The sequence below is a fragment of the Petromyzon marinus genome, chromosome 61, assembly GCF_048934315.1.
Source record: "Petromyzon marinus isolate PM22_M1 ecotype Great Lakes invasive population chromosome 61, UKy_Petmar_22M1.pri1.0, whole genome shotgun sequence".
Taxonomy (NCBI): domain Eukaryota; kingdom Metazoa; phylum Chordata; class Hyperoartia; order Petromyzontiformes; family Petromyzontidae; genus Petromyzon; species Petromyzon marinus.
In genome coordinates, this window is record NC_133727.1 from 9,371,238 (window position 1) to 9,392,953 (window position 21,716).

At 45.3% G+C, this 21,716-nt stretch overlaps 1 protein-coding gene across 2 annotated transcripts in view; it reads left to right on the forward strand.

Moving 5' to 3' along the window:
- Positions 1-20,612: 20,612 nt before the first annotated feature.
- LOC116955661 (high affinity cationic amino acid transporter 1-like) overlaps positions 20,613-21,716 on the forward strand; it is a 42,930-nt gene continuing 41,826 nt past the window's right edge. Inside the window, exon 1 of one of the 2 annotated variants that reach the window (XM_076053526.1) lies at positions 20,613-21,132. The gene's annotated coding sequence lies outside the window, so the exon portion shown is untranslated. The remainder of the gene's footprint in view (positions 21,133-21,716) is intronic. The other variant, XM_032976877.2, reaches the window with a different exon arrangement.

Below are 21,716 nucleotides of genomic sequence, written 5' to 3' on the forward strand. Positions count from 1 at the left end.
ATCTGGTTTGTTTTGGGGGGGGGGGGGGGGGCTTCGTTAACAATGTTTATAGTTAATAACAAATACATATACACATAATCTCTCTTTACCGAGGCAAAGCCTATTTAAAGTGCTTTATCAATCCCTCATTTTGTTCAAATCGTGCCGTAAGAGGCACTTATTTTTAATGGGTTTTTATTTCTTTAATCCTGTGTTTTGGGGTTGGATCTGATTGCTGTGAGGCCTACACGTTCGTGTGCTTTGTACCGCGCTTTGTGATCTCCGGGTGAAAGGCGCCTTAGAAGTGTAAATCATTATTAAATTATCATTGTCAATAGATTGATAGCGAACACCTCCTCTTGCGGTGTTGGCCAATGTCAGGTTTTGTCAGCGTGGGGAGCGGGACTGCTCCACCAAACCCGTTCACCCGAGTTCCATTTCCACTCACGGACCAACCGGTCTTGGGCCTCCACACGGTCACCTCAGCCTTAAAATGAGCAGCTGGGGGTGCGGTGTGTAAAAATCGGCATTGGGGAGACAAAGGCAGCTGACCAGATGTGGTGCTGGCCTTCCCACCGCCTCATATCCCGTGACGGCCTTAATAGGTGCTCGCTGACAGCATTTGCGGCAGCAGTCTGTTAAAGGCTATGTGGGCTATCTTTGACTTGAACCGAGTTTCACAGCAACAGCAAAGCAACTTACATTTGTGACGCACCCATATTGTAACAAACGTGTCGGGCTACGCTTGTTAGTGTGGGCTTATCAAGGTGCTGGGACCCACGTAGGACCGGTTCGAATATCACTTGCCACTGATGTGAGCCGTGGCCGGGAATGGAACTGATATCGTCACCGGGTTAATCGCGCAGTGCGCATACCACTGTGACACCGTTCTACTCGAAAGCCTTATACTGTTCAGAGTCTCACACCTATCCAGGGGGAATTGCTTTGATGTGTGGCCAGTTCGTAGTAGTAGTAGTAGTAATAATAATGCCCTTCGTTTACACAGAGAAAGTCTGAGCCTCCAGACTCTCATTCAGAACGCGTCCTGCAATTAGGATATTTTGCCAATTAAATCAATGAGAAAATCAAAATAACTCGCACGGCTGATTTGATCACGTCATCGGTCACGTAGTCATGTAATCATAGTTTAGGCTTGTCTCACCGCGCACAATATCCGCTCACTCACGCCGAGGGAGAGTGAATGATTCAGAGGCGTGAGGTCGAACCACTGAGAAGTGTGAAGGCAGCACCCACGCGGTGAGCCGGCGCAAACAGTTGCCGGAGCTCTGCGGTCCTCTATACATTAAGGTGTTATCTGCCAATTAACGAGTGCTTATATGTGAGAGGAAACCGGGGTACCCAGAGAAAACACGTGCGTGCGAAGGGGAAACGCTATATCCCACGCAGTGGCAACGGTTGGGAGTCCACATTTCGCTTCACTGCCTTCTCCCGGTGAGCCTGGATATGGGCACCTCCTCGATGCCCGCTCACGGGAAGGGAGTTTCACAACATTAGTGGGATACACCAACTCTCACCGCCACAGTGCAGGATTACAGGCGTGTGTAGCCACCTCCGCCGTATCGACGTGTTGATTATTACGCTCAGACACTTAATATACTGCAGGATCGTGAGAGAAGGCGGCAGCCGGAGGAGGCCTTCATCCAGCAGTGGCTTTACCCAGACTGGTGATGATAGTGGGCTTACAGTAGCCACGTGAGCGAGGGTCATTACCCAGGAAACATGAAACGACGGGCCAACGGTTTAAACATACGCCAACGTTGAGCCAACGTTGGTCCAACGTTGACATGTCTACTGGGTAGGCATGCAATGATTTTCCCATTGTTGGTTGGCTACGTACGGTGCGAAAGAAGTTCGACATACATTGTGATTCAGGGGCGCAATTGCATTTCGAAATAATTTATTTTAATTCTACGTTAGTGAAATGGGGCACCTCTAGTGGCGGTAGAGATTCCACGTGACCTAATTATATACAACGCAATACGAATCGGAAATAACTAATTCTTACGCGAATGACCCGATGCGTGTAAGAGGTCAAGGTAGAGGCCTGCTAAGCCCACTGCCGGTGGAAGGGACCCCCACTAGAGGGAACTCTAGAGAGAGCCCCCCCCCCCCATAATCCCCCAACCCGCACTGACCAATGTAGTGAAGTATGGTCAAAACAGCTCACACGACCATAGGGAAGCCTTTGTCCAGCAGTGTATTGAAAAGGGCTGTACATTCATAATACAATTACAGGGTGGTGTAGTGGCAACGCTTGTGCCTCGCAGCAAGAAAACCATGGGTTCAATTCTAGACTCAGGTACCTTGTTGTGTGTAGTTTGTATTCTCTCCCCCTGTTTTGGATGGGTTTCCTCCGTGTTCTTTGATTTCCTCCCGTAGCTACAACAAATTAACACAATGTAAATGGCTTTGTCCAAACATCCCAACACTAACTCACATGTAAGCACTCGTAATAAATATGTCGTTAAACCCGCCACCACCCTGCACAGCAAATTACTTGTAAATGTTGTGGATTTGCTCTCCAACACATCGGTGTGCTGTACTAGTAACGAATGTGCATGTTCTGTTTACGTGATAAATCTTACTAATTGGCTGCGTCAGGTAGTGGTGGGTTCAACGACACATTTATATATATCTAACCCAATAAAACCTGTATTATGGATGATATTGGTCGCGAAAGCCTATCACGTGTTAAACTCGATGGGTATTGTCATCGCCTCTGAGAGGTGACACTTTTCTCGCACTCTACCGGTCGAGTATTCCTTTCTGGAATGCAAACTGACGTTTATCAACATATTGTCCAAGCGGCAAGCGTGAAATTTCCACAACTACCGCATCGCCGAATCGAGGTTGAATCTTTGTGAAGCGTCAATCGACAACCCTGGACATCGTTGCGAAGTGAGATATTTTATTTCGAGAAATCATCCAGCTGAAAATATTTCAACAAGTAAAAAAAGATAAATTAATTAAACGGATGAAGACATTATTGCAATGAGCGTTGAGGCGATGATTATCTCCAATTTTCAGCCCTGAGCCATTGGTGAAAGTTACACATTCCTATGGCAGGGAAAAGTATATCCATAGCACAACCACTGCTGACTCCCCCACAAAGTGGTAACTCATTTGATTGACCACGAAGGACGACTATGATGATGATGATGGGCTGAGTCGACCACCCTAGCAGGATTTGAACTCGCAATCTCTGCAACCACGAGGCGCTCGCTGCTTAGCCGAGCGATCTGCAGAACAGCTTAGGCTGCCAATGCGTCTGTCTCCTATGTCCTTGACTGAAGGGTGGCGAGTGTGTTTGTGTGCGCACACGTGTTCACGCGGTGCATTGCCTCACTTTCGGTGGAATAGTTTCCACGGCCCGTCACGGTGGTGGCATCTGCCCGCTCAAAACCCAGCATAAGGCGATCTCGGAGGCTCCCAACACAAATATCGCAATGATAGAAATAACAAGACCTTGGCGAAACACGAGGTTGCGCAAAAGAACACAGTAAAGATATATCTTATTTTCAATGGAACAAAAAAGAAGAAGAGACGTTACATAACAGCGGTTATCAGCAGCAGCCGTGATCCCTCCACTGCTAGATGAAGAAGAAATCCCGACCTCCAATCCGTCAGTCGCACATCGCTTGCGGTGCGACGATACAGCTATCCGTCGTCTGGATCCTGCCCACAAACTCATCTCATTGGCTCCATATCCCGGCTGACACAGTCTCCCACTTGTCTCGACCGTCAGCCATCAATCATCCTTTCCAGTAACTGATCTTTGACTTATCAGAATATGTATTTATACTGCGAGGAATCCGATTAGCGTGAAATCTCTTTTTCACAGATGTCAAGTAGGGAGGGGCGGGTCAGCAAGTTACAACAAACAATGCAAAAACACGACAGGAGTGAAAAGTATAAGGAAGGTAAGCAAATCCGATGATCTATGAAGCTCTTTTTCACAGATGTCCTGAATGGGCAGGTCAGCAAGCTACAACAGTCAAAATAAACACCGTTTAAAAATAAATAAATACAAACCGCCACTTCTTTCAAATGTTTCTTGCCGTTGGTTTTCACATCTGATGATGACTGTTTGTGTTACAGTCGAAACGTCGTGAGAATTTTATTGTTTTATATATATTTTTATTATTTTATTGTTTCCCTTCAACGTGACTTTACCGAAAGAACCAAGAATATAAAATAAGAACTTCCAAGAATTTGTTCAGAGCATTCTGTGGCTTCATAAATTCAGTAACCTATTTGGGAATGTGCAAAAAAAACCTTGTCTTCTTGGTTCTTTCGGTAAAGTCACGTAGAATGGGAATAAAATAATAAAATAAAATAAGACAATAAAATTCTCACAATGTTTCGGCCACAACACAAGTGGCCTTCTTTAGGTGAAGAGACAGGTCTGTCCGGAAGACAGAGCTTGAATGAACGCTGTCATGCAAGGACCGCGTCTATTAAGCTGTGTGGGCGGAGTTAAGATATGAATTTGCATGTTACCAGCATCACCTCCGGAGAGGATGCTGGTAACATGCAAATTCCGGAGGTGATGCTGTTACCAGCTGTTACCAGCATCACCTCCGGAGGTGATGCTGGTAACATGCAAATGTATATTTTAACTCCGCCCACACAGCTTAATAGACGCGTTCCATGCTTAACAGCTTTCAGGACACAACAGCGCACCTTGGCTGTTGCACTTGCCCCTTTTCTTTTTTCCTCTCTGCCTGTGTTTCCAGCCCCCTCCCTCCTCCTCTCCGGAGGTGATGCTGGTAACATGCAAATTCATATTTTAACTCCGCCCACACAGCTTAATAGACGCGGTCCTTGCATGACAGCGTTCATTCAAGCTCTGTCTTCCGGACAGACCTGTCTCTTCACCTGAAGAAGCCAACTTGTGTTATGGCCGAAACGTTGTGAGAATTTTATTGTCTTATTTAGTTTTATTATTTTATTCCCATTCTACGTGACTTTACCGAAAGAACCAAGAAGATGAATCTTTGCAGTCACGAAAGCTTTAAATCGAAAAAAAACTTTGTATATTTGTTTATGCGGAAGGACCGATATGTGAAGAAGAGATTGTCTGCTCTGTGATTTTATTATTTACATCCTAAAAAACGACGCTGATTATTTGGAGTTATGTATTACTATATAAGTTTACATCAAACTAGAACCCTCTCGAAATAAAAAAAGCCCTTGTCTATAACATTTCACAAGTTCACCATCATTGGTTCAAGAAAACGTGAATATCTCGCTCATGAGACACTCAGTGTCAAAAACAATGTAGAGTTTGCTTGCGCTAAAGCAATGCTGCTGAAATAATGCGCTCCCAGAAGGTCGTGTGATTTACGGGATGTGCACAAATTATACTTTCATATGTTTTATGTCGAAGGACACATTGTAAGTCTATACATTCTTCTCTGTGGCCCCACAGCCCTGAGGTGCCACCACCCATATCCCTCTCATAACCCCCCACACCCACACCGCACCCACCACAGCCCCTTAACTCCTTCCCCATCCACTGAGCCGCTGTCCGGGACGATTCGGAATGGGGATCAATTCGGAATCAGGACCAATCCGGAATCTCGGATCAATTTGGAATGGTGACAGCACAAACGACTTGAGTTGGCAGCGAGGTGTACTGTTGAGGGCTTGGTTGATGATGTCTTTGGCAAGACATCGTGTAAACTCCTTTGCAGTGTGCATGTGTCTGCGGATATTTGGTGGCAGAAATTTGTGTGCCAGAACAGGGAGCCGGGGTGACTGGTGTCGGTTTCAGTGTTCACAAAAAAATTATAACGCTGTGATGATTTTAACGGGCACTGTTCAACCGTTATCTATGTTTCTTTCGGTAAAGTCACGTAGAAAGAAAATAAATTAAATAATAGAGTACGACGTTTCGATTGCAACACAAGCAACCGTCATCAGGTAGAACTACATTTGAGAGAGAGACAAAACACAGGCACGGAGACACACAGACAGATACACAAGCAGAGAGAGACACACAGAGAGAGACACACAACATAGATACACAGAGACCCAATGCCTTAAATAAAGAGGGGGGGGCGGGGCAGAGAGAGAGAGAGAGAGGTGGGTCTGCTGGTGGCTGCTGCTGGAACAGAGAAATTAGCATGTCAATAAATCTCTGTTCCATGTGTTCTGTCTCTCTCTGTGTGTGTCTCTCTCTCTCTGCTTGTGTGTCTGTCTGTGTCTCCGTGTCTGTCTTTTGTCTCTCTCAAATTTAGTTCTACCTGATGATGGTTGCTTGTGTTGCAATCGAAACGTCGTACTCTATTATTTAATTTATTTTCTTTCTACGTTACTTTACCCAAAGAACCAGAGTAATTCCTGCACTCACGAAAGCTTCAAATCAAGTACAACCGTTCGTCAATAGGTGTCACCAGCGAGCAAACGTTAACCAAACTGATCTGTCCATTCAATCTGCAGGTACCGCTCTCTCAATGATATCACACTCGCATTTGGGAAAGGGGGAATTTTTTGTTGTTAAACTTTTTGAGCGTTGCTCGTCCTCATTATACTTTTTGTTAATCGATTTTTCGGCAGAATTATATTAAATAAACCCTTCGAAAAACACTTCATGCGTAATTCCAAGCACGCATCTTTCTGGTCATCTTCCACCTCTCAGTTTTTGGTCCACGGATAATTGCAGATAATTTTACGGGTGTAGCGTAAATATTCATCTTGACTTGGGAGTCGTTGCGAATGAGTTGACATCTTGAGCCCAATGAAGATGTCAGCGTTGGCATGTTTACTGGCAAGCCGCTGTGCAATACCGAAAATGGCTATATTGTCTTATGGTTGATAATGAGTTTCTTTGGGTTAGATAATCGTGAACGTAAAAAAAATGTTTTGCTATAACGGTCCCCCACCCAACAGAGGCAATCAAATTAAATTGTCACGGCATGGGCTTTTTTTGGTTTTATCAGCGAACCGGAGACCGAGGAATGCTGCAAAGCGAGCTGAGCTTTTGTGAGCACCTGATGATTCCAGATGTAATCTCCAGAGAAACGTCGTACACAAATTTTTCAAATGTTGCTTGCTGTTCAAACGGTAACCGTTTTCACTGGAATGTTTTCCCACGACTTCGCAACCTGATTTTTGTTGGCTCTGTCGGGTTGGAGAGCGTTACAGTTTAATTTTGTGTCACGTTATACATTACACGATACAACCCCAACAAAAATTAATTACAAATCATAATATCGGTCGTGAAAGATTATGGCTAAAGTGTTAACCTTACTTTATAGGTGACAAAATTCGATAACCACAGCAGCACGAAAGCGTATTTGGTCAGCGACATCCCTGTATGTGCGGCGCGTATTGAACACGCGTACACGCGCGCGTGCACGTGACGTGTGCCGCGTGCAGTTTCCACTCGATTCTATTGGCACATTTCCCACTTAAATTCCACGGACAATTGTTCCAAAGCACCGAACAGCTGTGCCACACCTACCAGGCGTGCTTCCTTGCGCCGGTTCTTGATTGGCCCACTGAGAGAAACACCCCCGTGTTTGCCTCCAACGAGCCCCCAATGACGGAGGCCACATGACAGCCTCACAGCCTGGCATGTGACACACAGGCGGCGGAGAGAGGCGACTCCTTGTGCCTCAGCCCTCAAGGGCGCCACATGGCCAGGAGATGTTAACTGCCTCGCCTGGTATACATGCGGTCGTTAGTTCGATCCCGATCCTGACGCCTGTATATTTGGAGTTTGCGTGTCTCTCTCTTTCTCATCATCATCACTGTGGCGAGATGTTAACTGCCTCGCATGGTATACAGGAGGTCGTGGGTTCGATCCCGATCCTGACGCCTGTATATTTGGAGTTTGCGTGTCTCTATATCTCCCCCGCGGTCGCGTAGACTTTTCTCCGGGTCCTCCGGTTTTTCCCTCCACATGTATAAACATGCGTTTAGAGTTTTTGCAGGCTGCTATAAATTGCCACATGATTAGCCAAATTCGTTGAGCTATCATGTGTGCACAGGACGCTTCTGAAAAAGAGCTATATAGCTCAGTGGGGCTTACCTGGTAAAGTAATGGTGTTCTGTGCGGGCCTGGTCAGTTTTACATACCGTATTTATATTACTGTAGATTTCTGTTTATGACCACATTACCAAGAAGTCATTTGATCCTATCAAAAAGGGAGCAGTCACAAGCACAGTGTGGCTTTCCTATCAATATTGTCTCTTCCCATTCAATCCTCTCTGCCCATCATCCCCGACAAAATGAGTGCCACAAACTTCTGTCGTACAGTTTTTTTTTTGTCTTGTAACAGTTTTTTGTCCGCTCCATTAACCCCTAAGTTGTAGCATTGGGCTTTGGGGATCGGTCCCTTCACACCAGTGGATTCACCATTGTTTGATGATTTATCATTGTTTGATGATGATTTATCATTGTTTGATAATGATTGATCATTGTCTGATGATGATGTATCATGTCTGATGATGATTTGTCATGTCTGTTGATGATCATGATGGTAGATGCAAAGTACACAACACTCGTAGTCCATCCAGCAAGTGTTAACTGCTGATATTAATATTAACACCGTTAATATACAGTGTTTCAAAAGCATGTACCCGATTTGAAATCGCTATATTTCTGCAACCACGAACCGCCCATGAATGAAACTCTTACCACTTAAAAGGGCTGGACATAGAGTTTCAAATGATTTCCGCTAGATGCCTATCCCAGTGCACAAACAGCCCCTAGCCTCAGTCATTCGCAAGACGGTGACCCCGCAACACAAGGGGCGTGTTGCGTTCTGCAGTTCAGCAAGACTGAATCTGTAATAGCGGTGCAGCATGCGTTTCAACGGCGTTTTGGCATTGATCCGCCAATGTCAAAGAACATGGTGGCACAAAAAACCCGTGGTGTTTTTGTGCCACCATTAGCGACTAATCTGGATGATCTCAAAAACGGAACCAGGGCAGCGGTGACTTCAGTGGAAGAAGACACTTTGAGAGGCGTTTGGGACGAATTCAACTACCGTCTCGATGTCGTCCGTACAGCAGGTGGAGGGCACATAGAGCATTTGTAAAATGGTTAGTAAAACTTGATAACTCATTAAACCGTTTGTAACTTTTAGTGGAATTGTAACATGTTGCCATCGTGAAATATACTGCTTTAAAATTGGGTCAATTATTTTTTTAAACACCCTGTATATACATTCCAAGCATTTCCATTCATAAAATACGTGAAAATAACACGAAGCGTGATAGGGTACATCAGAGGTGAATGGCCAATGGCAGAATCGGCTGACTGTAATTATTTAAATAATTACTTAACTTACAACCATTAAATGGGTTTACTATTTTTAGTTGTTAATTATTAACGACTAATAGAATACAAAAACGGTTTCCCTCATCTTTCAGGCATGCAACGTCGTACTCAGATTGTAAATGTTGTGGCTTTGCTCTCCAATACACCGGTGTGCTGTACTCGTAACGAATGGGCACGTTCTGTTTATGTGACAAACCTTTCTAATTGGCTGTGTCGGGTGATGGCGGGTTTAACGACACATTTATATATTTACTAGATCTAACCCCAAAATACTGTATTATGGAGCTTTCAGTCATGTCCACAGATTACACGTTCTGGTTGGGATACCTACAGAAATTACATGACAATAATTGGTACATTGCGTTCAATGGGATCGTTTCGCATAACTCCAACAGTGAATACTAACTTCAAATGTTTTTGTTACTGACAAACAAAATGAGATCGTCACCACCGTTTGGCTTCAGCTCTTAGGTCTCATGGCCGTTACATACCTGTCAACCCCATTATCAGTGCCCTACCCTTTTATTACAGACCAATTCAGACCCTACTGGTCACCCCGTGCACTCATGCATCTCACCGTGCATCCTACAAAGTCCCAACAAAAGGGAGAAACACAAACAAAATATATTGTTTTGCCCATATTGAAACGGCTGTACGCCGCATGAACCTCAAAACTCAATTTCCCTGTGCAAGACTACGAGGTAAACCGTGTGGGTTGGCCGTGATGTAAATAGGCCCGATATTCTACGCTGACATTCAATGAGAGGTCGTTGTGGGTGGGGAGTTCTGCAATGGGAAGAGTGAGAGGCCACAGCGTGAAAGAGGGGCCCATCAGCGAGTTCGTGAGATTTAGATCCACGTTTAAAACATCAACAACAACAAGCCCAAGGTCGAAAGCTCAGGTGGATACATCAATATGCGAAGTCGCAAGACAATTGCCTTGGGAAATGATTCGACGGTGTTACAATAAAGCTCATTTGCAAACCGTTACTTGAATAAAATCAATGTTATAATAAATAAAAATGTTGTTTTGAATGTTACTAAGATTAAGAGGACTCTGCCACAAATAACCTAGAGACCACTTAACCTTATCAACTGCACCCCTCCCCCCATCAATAGCGTGCCCATTACAAACGATCTGAAAACATCCAATCCCTATGGGTGCGAGAGAGGACCCGCGCGCTCAATGGAGTTTACAACAAGCCACAAACTCCTCCTCGTGATCGACCCGACTACGCAGAAGAGCCCTGGCTTCGATCTCTACCCTGAAGCTCATGGACCATTACCCCTGACTAAACCCACATCCAGAAGCACAATCCATGGCAGCAGCAGCTGATGATGCGGATACTTGATGCTCAAATGGAATATTGAAAACAATAAGCGTGCGACGACTGTGGTCGCCGTTCAGCATGGAACCGTGCAACGTTCAGTTCAGTTCATTTATTTGGTATAGTCCTGTGAGCCATTCGGCTCGTGAATCGGGTGCAACCACAACAAACAAAACGTGAACAAGAAACATCTTAAAGTGACTACGCGCAACAGAAAAATCCAGGAAAAAACAGCAAAATCTTCCAGAAAAAGCACCGTACAGTGAGGGAAAGAAGTATTTGATCCCCTTCTGATTTTGTACGTTTGCCCACTGACAAAGAAATGATCAGTCTATAATTTGAATGGTAGGTTTATTTGAACAGTGAGAGACAGAATAACAACAACAAAAATAAAAAAAAAGCATGTCAAAACTTATAAATTGATTTGCATTTTAATGAGGGAAATAAGTATTTGACCCCTCTGCAAAACATGCCTTAGTTCTTGGTGGCAAAACCCTTGTTGGCAATCACAGAGGTCAGACGTTTCTTGTAGTTGGCCACCAGGTTTGCACACATCTCAGGAGGGATTTTGTCCCACTCCTCTTTGCAGATCTTCTCCAAGTCATTCAGGTTTCGAGGCTGACGTTTGGCAACTCGAACCTTCAGCTCCCTCCACAGATTTTCTATGGGATTAAGGTCTGGAGACTGGCTAGGCCACTCCAGGACCTTAATGTGCTTCTTCTTGAGCTACTCCTTTGTTGCCTTGGCCGTGTGTTTTGGGTCATTGTCATGCTGGAATCCATCCACGACCCATTTTCAATGCCCTGGCTGAGGGAAGGTTCTCATCCAAGATTTGACGGTACATGGCCCCGTCCATCGTCTCTTTGATGCGGTGAAGTTGTCCTGTCTCCATAGCAGAAAACACCCCCAAAGCATAATGTTTCCACCTCCATGTTTGACGGTGGGAATGGTGTTCTTGGCGTCATAGGCAGCATTCCTCCTCCTCCAAACATGGCGAGTAGAGTTGATGCCAAAGAGCTCCATTTTGGTCTCATCTGACCACAACATTTTCACCCAGTTGTCCTCTGAATCATTCAGATGTTCATTGGCAAACTTCAGATGGGCATGTATATGTGCTTTCTTGAGCAGGGGGACCTTGCGGGCGCTGCAGGATTTCAGTCCTTCACGGCGTAGTGTGTTACCAATTGTTTTCTTGGTGACTATGGTCCCAGCTGCCTTGAGATCATTGACAAGATCCTCCCGTATAGTTATGGGCTGATTCCTCACCGTTTTCATGATCATTGCAACTCCACGAGGTGAGATCTTGCATGGAGCCCCAGGCCGAGGGAGATTGACAGTTATTTTGTGTTTCTTCCATTTGTGAATAATCGCACCAAATGTCACCTCACCAAGCTGCTTGGCAATGGTCTTGTAGCCCATTCTAGCCTTGTGTAGGTCTACAATCTTGTCCCTGACATCCTTGCAGAGCTCTTTGGTCTTGGCCATGGTGGAGAGTTTGGAATCGGATTGATTGATTCCTTCTGTGAACAGGTGTCTTTTATACAGGTAACAAGCTGATATTAGGAGCACTCCCTTTAAGAATGTGCTCCTAATCTCAGCTCGTTACCTGTATAAAAGACACCTGGGAGCCAGAAATCTGATTGAGAGGGGGTCAAATACTTATTTCTCTCATTAAAATGCAAATCAATTTATAACATTTTTGACATGCGTTTTTCTGGATTTTTGTTGTTGTTGTTATTATCTCACTGTTCAAATAAACCTATCATTAAAATTATAGACTGATCATTTCTTTGTCAGTGGGCAAACGTACAAAATCAGCAGGGGATCAAATACTTTTTTCCCTCACTGTATATCAATGCTGTGTGCAACAATCCCAGTGGGATGCAAGTCAAACAGTAACAACCATAAGCGACTCGATGCCGGACTCACAAACATGGTGAAGGCATCGTTGCAACGATTCAGCACTCCGCTACGACTGACGCAATCATCTTGCTCAACCATCTCAATGTAAATTATATCAGCCACGTGAAGCAGAATACCCGGGTCTTGAACCTGAAACGTTGGTGCCCCGAGAGAGTCAGAATATTTATTCAAACTGGAGGAATACGGTGATATGAGTACAAAATAGAGAAAAGGTAAGCAGGTGGCTGCAAATAAATAAATCTAAGTTTTGAAGTACAAATTGCACAAGCACATCTATTCCTGCCGATTTGTCAACACTAAATGCAAGTACATCATTAGACCTCCTTTGCCAGTACCAAAATATAATAGGGGTTTTCCCCTTTTTATTTCTGGCAACAAAACTGAAACCTTTTTACGAGGAATCATGTGTGCATTAACCACAATATTTGTGGTCAAAATGCAAACAAAAACACACTCTAATATATGCATTGTCCTTGAAACTGATTGGTCCACACCAGAGACGGCTTTCAAAGTTCTAGATTTGAAGCTTTCGTGACTGCAAGGATTCATACTCTTTGTTTTTTTCGGTAAAGTCACGTAGGTAAAACAATCAATAAAATAAAGTAAATTAAAACAACTAAATTAAATCACGACGTTTCGGAGGCAACACAAGCTTCCTTCATCAGGTGTAAAAAAAGGCACGGCAAAATAACTGTAGAGAGAGCTATTTGTGATGAGAGATTGTTATATAGGGTAAGAGGAGGGGCCAGGGAGGACGGGCGCAGGATGGGGGGCGGGGGAGCCAGGAAGGTGAAGCTGCTTGAAAACATCGAAGCTACGGATTTTTAATGAGGGCTCGGGGTAAGACGAGGCTCAAAAGAAAGCCGTATCTGGTGTGGACCAATCAGTTTCAAGGACAATGCCACATATATTATCAGAGTGTGTTTTTTCTTGCATTTTGACCACAAGTATTGTGGTTAATGCACACATGATTCCTTGTAAAAAGGTTTCAGTTTTGTTGCCAGAAAAAAGGGGACAAACCTTATGATTACTAAATGCAAGCTTGGGCAAGACAGCAACACAACAACAACACAAGAGAGGGCTCCTCGGCCCATTGATCTGCTCTGATAATGAGCAGGGTCGAAGCGATATGACGTCACGATATTAATTTCCACCATGTGAGCTAGATTATCGTGATAGGGTTTCTGTTTCCCATTAACTCTGCATTTTAACTAATACGTTTTTCACAATGCTATCGTATGCTTCTTTGGGATCATTTACAGCAATTTGCCAGTAGAACTCACGCCATGTCAGGCATGGGGGGGGGGGGGGCGTATAACCATACTTCACCATGTGCAGGTCAGTGCGAATGCATTTAGTATTTTCTCCAACGCGTTAACAGTTAGATTAGTTTCGTTCTCTCGGCTGTCAGTGCAACATTGCAGAGGCCTTTAGGCAACAAATGGAGAACGGAGTCTGTTTAACACGTAGGCTTTTGCGACCAAATATTATCCATATTTACGCGATCTAACCCAAAAACCTCTATTATGGAGAACAGAGTCTCTTCGTTAACATCACCTCTAAAGCGTACACTTATCTCCGTGGCGGACCGAGTGGAAAACAAGGCTGAAATGTTGGCCGTGACAAAGACCGCCACTATTATTGGCCACCAAACGTGGGGTTTTTAAAATTATTATTATTACACGCTTTCTTTTAACTCACTCTATTGTATCCTCAAATCTTGTAACTAAATTTTAACCCACTTCCCAATGTGGTATCGTCTATACTTATGTCATACTGATGACAATACTATATTATATCATAAATTATAAGAAATCTATATTTTTAAACATTCTTTTTTATATGTTATGTTTCGGCTTGGGTCTAATAGCCCACGGTCCCTTACGTTATGGCAAGTTTCGGGGCCACTTCTTGGAGTCGTGGAGTTCTGCCATTACTAGTACATTTCATAAAAGCGTATTTTAAAAAAAGTGTTTTTAAATATTACTTATTTTTCTTTATAACTGGCCATCTCATTTGCCCCAGCACCAGACAGGGGTGGCAGTGTGCTCCAAAATTAACGGGAATGTGTAATTCTGCGCAGCTCATCAGAAAATGTACTCGGATTCGGTCGGCCGCCAGTTCCTTTTTATACTGTTACTGTTGCGGAGGGAATGGATATCAGTTCGTCGCTGAGCATGTGTGTGCCAGTCCTATTAACGCTGTGACTCAATGTAGGGGTCACACATCTCAGTGCATTGGCAACGATCTGTTGGTTTCCAGAGTTCGTGCATGTATCCATGTGTGTCCATGTGTCTGCATACATGGGCAGTGGTTGACTAGATTAGCGCTCCACGCTACGAACCCGGCGACCTGGATTTTATTACAGGACGTGGCGAACGTCAGTGGTAAGTATTATCTGAACTGGCACTGGGGTTATTTTCTGCGTTAACTCGGCATTAAATGAGTACATGCTGTGGTATGTAAGCATGAGCACTGGAGATACAAAGACGGCACGGATGCATGGCTAGCCACCACGACTTTGTGTGCCGTAGTGGCCCGAACAGGTGCTCACTAATAGTATTTGCCTCAAAAATCTGTATAGGCCATACTTTATAGGGACACAGTGGAAAATACAACAGAGTATGTAAAACTAGAGTGTATGTATTCATGGTGGAGCAGGCTCAAGACGATAAAATAAAGAGCTGAATGAGAGCAAGACGATGTAGTGCTAATGGAAATCATGAAAAGTAACGTAGCAATGTGCATAAAGAAGAATTATTAAGCCTATTCTTGCGCAGCATGATGGCAGCAGCAATGTGTTTAGGAGCTCAATGCCAGTGTCGAGGTCTGCTGGCCATGATGAGAGGGCTTCAGCAGAGATAATTCGTGTAGTTTTGCTGTTTCCCTTCCAGTGAAGGAGCGCAGACTTAAATGAGTTTACAATACGGTTCATAGTTTGGGTTGCATGGCCACAATTGCACTCCTGTGCCTCGTGTATTTAATTTTCTAATGTTTAAAATTATTGCGTCTTACTTGATTTAGCATGCCATTAAAAGTTTCACATTTTCTTCAGGAACCGAATGGATTTTCTAAAGAGGATACTAGAACGTGGAGCGAAACGTCGGATGCCAAGCAGCACACAGCAGCACAACCTCGAAAGAGCACATCGGCGAGCCACACGCAGCAGCAGCAGCAGCACAATCACTAAATCCCACTTGGTCCTGGCTCATAAACCTGCACTGCCAAGCCTCAGTTGTACATGATGACCCACAGTGATCCCTGGATGTTTTACCACGTCGACCCTCCCCGCGGTTTAAGGTATCCATCATCAACATTCGCCGCCGAGTAAACAGAGGCGGCCGCAGTCTTCCATGGAGCTTGCTGCATTGAACCTTAAAAGCATTTTTTTAGGCCAGCGTGTCAAACAAGTGCTGACATGCGCCGTGAGCTTGTCGACCACGGTGCCGGTCGCGTGACCTCCGCGTGCCTTGCCGGCCTTCATCGGTGCTCTGAGGTACAACATGGTTGGTATTGGGGACAGCGACAGGAATGTAATGGGGCCCCCTATACAATTGAATGAATTGGACAGGGGGCCCCACCCCAAACCCTATCTAATCCCCCCCCACCTTTTTATAGCCTGACGCCTGGACCCCTGTGGTCGTGGGTCCTGGTGCAGTTGCACCGCCTGCGCAACTGATAGCTACGCCACTGCGCCCATAGCAACTCCCGCATACGGTCTAGGTCAGATGCACGATGGTGGACCCTCAGGTGTTTAGTTACATTTCCCTTCGCCCCCTCCTCCCGCTGGCTGGCGTGTGTTCTGCAGCCAATCAGATTACGCTGTGAGCCAGGCCCACAGGTGACATAGTTGGAGGGGGGGCTAGGTTAGGGTGGGCGATGGGGGACGGCTGTGAGGTGGGGGGGCCTTTTGTCATACTTTGTGGTAACTTGCGGTACGCGGTACTTTTGCGGTAATAACAGGACTGACACAGGTTCATAGAGCAGTCCACTAAGCATTGCAAGCCCCTCTCAACCTCAATCGACATTGGCAACATGGAGCGTGCATTCCTGTTTCAATCCGTGCTCGCAATCGACCGACGGTTATATAACATATATAATGGTTTGCCTCTGCAGCACATGTAGGTCAGTGAGATACATCACTCGTCGGGAATACTTTGGGGGGGGGGGGGGTGGCATTAATGGATGGGGCCTGGGATTGTGGCTGGCTGGCGTTGTATGAATCGAGGAGGTGTGGTTGATTATAGTGCCGAGCGTCCAATGTCATCCACTCAACAGTTTGGCTCCGAAGCACAGCACGTATTTATAAGTCAGCTTCAGATACCGCCTTCCATCTGCCTAGCTTAGTGATTGCATTCCATGCCCAATGGTCCCAGCGGGATGATGCACCCAAGCTAGGTTTGGGTTGAGCTTGGACAGTTCTTGGATGGGTGACCACCAATGCCATGCATAGAAGAGGCGCTATCGGCTTGCTGCAGGGTCACGTTGTGGGCAGCAGAGGCCGTGAAGCAACATCGGGTGGTGGAGGGGTTTCAACGACAGGTTCTGTGAGAGAATCGCATGGCCCAAGCCAAAATCAACTTTGAATCGTAACCACCGGCTACAAAAACCTTCATGCTTAGCATACAATAGTGGATGACGAGCGGTGACGCGGCCCAGCGGTAATGCATTCGCCGCTCGCTGCAGAAGTTCCCAGTTCGAATCCAGCGACCATCCTGATTATTACCACTGTGCGCATTAATCGTAACAACACTACGCACCGCCTGCTTCACTCACACGTGGACGTTAAAGATCCCCTGACGTCATTCACGAGAGTAGGCCATCATGTGCCGGAGTCATGGTCCAAATTTGCCAAAGTCGAAAATGACGCTGCAAATTATTCAATTGGGATAGCAATTATCGCCCTCTACTGGCAGACGAGTGACCCAAGGCACTCTTGCAAGTGAGGTTATCCTGGTTTCGTGAATTTTCACCTGGTTGAGCACCACCCCTCTCTGGCTCCAAATTGGACATCTGTGAAAAAGAGCTTCATATCTCATTGGATTCGTCCAGGACAAATAATGATTCTGATTCTGGCTGATGTTGTTGTAGGACAACAGCTGTGATTTTACACTGGAGTGGATGAGCCAGGTGATAGCATCAGGAGTAGCGGAGTGTTTATGAATCAGGCTTTGAGTCCACGTTACAAGCTCCATGGTTCTGTTTTGGGTTGGCGCACACTGTCGGAGATTTTAAAAAAATCTCCACTTGTGTATCATCATCATCACCATCGAGTATCCGCATCATCTGCTGCTGCCATGATTTGTGCAGTGGACGCGGTTTAGGGGTTGCTGTCCAAAAGATGCACGGCAGCGAGATGGAAGCCAGGGAGGGGTGCCGCAGTGGCGAGATGTTAACTGCCTCGCCTGGTGTACAGGAGGTCGTGGGTTCGATCCCAACCCCGACGTCTGTATATTCGGAGGTCGCATGTTCTTTCTCCCCGTGGTCGCGTGGATTTTTCTCCGGGTCCTCCGGTTTTCCCCACCACATTTAAAAACGTGCGTTGAGAGTATTTGCCTGCTATAAATTTCCACATAATGAGCCACTTCGTTGAGCTATCATTTGTGATCAAGGTCGCTTCTGAAAAAAACCTATAATAGCTCAGTGGGCCTTACCTGGTAAAATAAAAATAGCATGGGTTTATATTCTTGGGTCTTTCGGTAAAGTCACATAGATAGGTTCAAAGAAAATAACAAAAATAACAAAAAACTACGACGTTTCGATCGCAACACAAGCAATCGTCATCAGGAGAAAAAAGTGGAAAAGTTGCTGAGGCAGGCTATTTTAAAGGATCATAAACGCAGTGGGTGGGGCTAGTGATGTTAAAGTGAGAAATTTGCATGTCAATGTAAGGTCGGAGAGCTACCTCCACGAGGACGAAGGGGCGGAGGTGGCCATTGTATTGTGAGAGATTAGCATGTCAATGTAAGATCGCAGAGCCACCGCCACATCGAGGACACAAGCTACGGTGGCTGTGTTAGTGTGAGACATTTAACCTGTTAATGTAAAACCAGAGAGTCGAAAATAACTACTAACATCGTAAGGTAGGATGGAAACATCACAGCCAATTATGAAATAAACTGGTTAATAACGTCATTCCAATGATTGCTCAGTTTATACCCATCTTCTCGGTTGAAATTGAAATTTCTTTGAAACTATCTACATGACTTTACCGAAAGACCCAAGAATATGAATTCCTGCAGTCACGAAAGCTTTAAGTCAAGCATGGGTTTAGTTGAATACATAGATTTTCGCGACCAATATCATCCATAATAAATGTTTTGGGTAATTTAGGGGCCGTCCATGAATGACGTCTCGCAATTTTGGACGATTTTTGACCCCCCCCCCTCGTCACACGGCGTCACAAAAAGTCAGACCCCCCTCAAATATGACGTCACAAAGCTCTGCCCCCCCCCCCAAAAAAAAATGCTTCAAATCGCTTTAAACTATTGTCATTGTAGTGCGTATTTAATGTGGCGCTGCACTCTGATGTTGTCGGAGAAAACATGTATTAAAAAGTCTAATTAAGTAGAACGTGTTGTCTATATTTAAAGTTGTGCATTTTGATATGACGTCACATTTCTCATACGCCCCCCCCCCTCGTCACACATCGTCACAAATGTCTGACCCCCCCCCCCCCCCACCAGGTGCGTGACGTCATTTATGGACGGCCCCTTACGCGATCTAACCCCAAAAAAAACCTGTATTATGGAGCATGGGTTTAATATATATTCTGCGTCGTCGGGTCTTTCACGAGAAGGCGTTTGTGATTTGTGAACTCCATTCAGCTTTCCAAGCTTCATCATCATCATAGTCGGGGTTGAATTTGCATTGAAGGTTGAGCGCGTGGGTCATCCCTCTCACTCACACCCAATAGGGAGAGCAGTGGATGTTTTGAGATCGTTTGTAATGGGCACGCGATTGCTGGGATGGGAGGGGCGGGGACGGATGCGGTGGTGGTGGGGGGGGATAAGGCTAAGTGGTCTGTTAAGTTATTTGTGGCTGAGACCTCTTAATCTGTGTTGGGATAAAAAAAACCTAAAAAGAAAATTTTAAAAAAAACAATCCCTTGGCAACTAACGCAGTGCTGTATCCTCTAACCGTTCTCCTCCACATGCCCTCAGCCACTCCGGTAGGAATGCGCCACACACAATTTGTCCGTGGCCAGGAATGGGCAGTTGTGTGTGTGTTTGCGTGTCTATTTGTGTGGGCCACCATCAGTGGCGATGATCTCAACCGGTCCTGGGCATCCCCTAGGTCGATTCAGCCTCAAATGAGATATGTACCTGGTGCGGTGTGTAAACATCAACACGAGGGAGACATAGGCAGCTGGGCGTGGTGGTGGCCACTCATCCCCCTCGGCCTTCATGTGTTACTGCTAACAACACTTGCCTCAGCAGTCTGTTTAGGCTACACGGGTAATCTTTGCATGTGCATTTGTGCAGAGGGGTAGTGTAAGTTTGATGCATCGACCAGTCATCTCAGTCAACCAATGACACCTGGGTCTGTTCCGTGACCTCCTGCCAGCGGGCCTTCGACACTTCGCGTGGCCTTAAAGTGCACCTAGCCTGGCACACGAGCCGTGGTGACGTCACCACCACTTCGTGGTAAAGGGCGGTTATTGTAGCGGTTGGCCCACTGCACTACTAACCCAGCGACTCGAGTTCGGTTCACTCTCCACCACCAAATAACAATGACGAACATATGAGTCGGTTCTGGCCATCCCCTCGGTTGACTCAGCCATAAAACAAATAGTATCTGGCAGAATAAACATCAGCACTGGGGGAGACAAAGGCGGCCGGGCGTGGTGTTCACCACCCAAGACCACCTCGTGTGCCGTGCCAGGGGGCCTCCATAGTTGCACGCTAACAGCACTTGCCAACCACCCCCCAACAGTCTCTTGAAGGCTATACGGGCAATCTTTGTCTTTGTGTGACATGTAACATTGCCCATTGGCTCAGCTTGTGGGGGTGTGTGCATTAGGGCGTGTGTGTGTGTCCCTGTGTGCGCATTAATGCCCTCCCATAAATGTGCACCACCCCCCCCCGTACACTCTCTGGCTACGTGCTATTCACTTGGGAACATTCCTTCACGCAAGCAAAGGGGGGGGGGTGGTGTGCAACGTGAGAGTGCTTATAAAGGTGGCACTGGTGGGGTGGTCAAAGGCAGATATATTCAAGTCTGCTTTGAAAACCCATCTTTTTTAAGTGGCCTTCCGTCTTTAGTTTTTGGTCGGTTGCTCCTGTTTTTTTCTGCTTTTCATGCATTGCGCGTTGGGATCTTAGCATGGAGTGCACAATTTGAAGTATTGTTTAAACTGAGCGGAAACGGAGACAGACAGTCCACATCCCCACTGGAGTTTCAAATTAAGAAAACAACAGATTTCGTTTTTTTCTCTCTAATTTGAAATACTCTCTCGACACACTGAGATTGTATTATATATATTTTGTGTCGTACGGTATAACTAGAAAATCAACAAATGCAACTTTAGGTCATTTGGCAACAACAAAACTTCAAGAAAAAGCTTGAGAAGTCTAACAATCACTGCTGGTAAGTGAATTTTCATTAAAATATTCCTGTCAAGTTTATTATGAAAAAAATAATGTGTGGGCTATCTTGTTAAGATGACAAATGAATGAATTCCCCATTGTTACACGGCTTACACTGTGCTGTGCAGAATGGCCATTGCTCAAAACGTTACCTATTATGTACTTTTTCATGTAAACGCCAGTGGTATTGACGCGCGTGTTTATTAGTAATTGTTATTTGTGCACCGCTGCCAACACAGCAGCAGCACCGTGAGTATCCATCGATTATATAAGCTATATTTAAAACATTTTTTTTTTAAAACACGCTTTAATGAAATGTACCGTACGAGTAAAAGCAGAACTCCACAACTCTAGGAAGTGGCCCCGAAGCTTGCCACAGCGTAAGGGGCCGTGGTGATTCACAGCCAACGTGAGTTGAGCGTGGACAATTAGACCCAAGGCGAAACATAACATTTAAAAAATGGTTTTAAAATATATAGTTTTTATGATATAATATAGTATTGTCATCAGTATGACAAACGTATACCAAGTTTGCAGTCGATACCACATTGGGAAGTGGGTTAAAATTGAGTTACAAGATTTGAG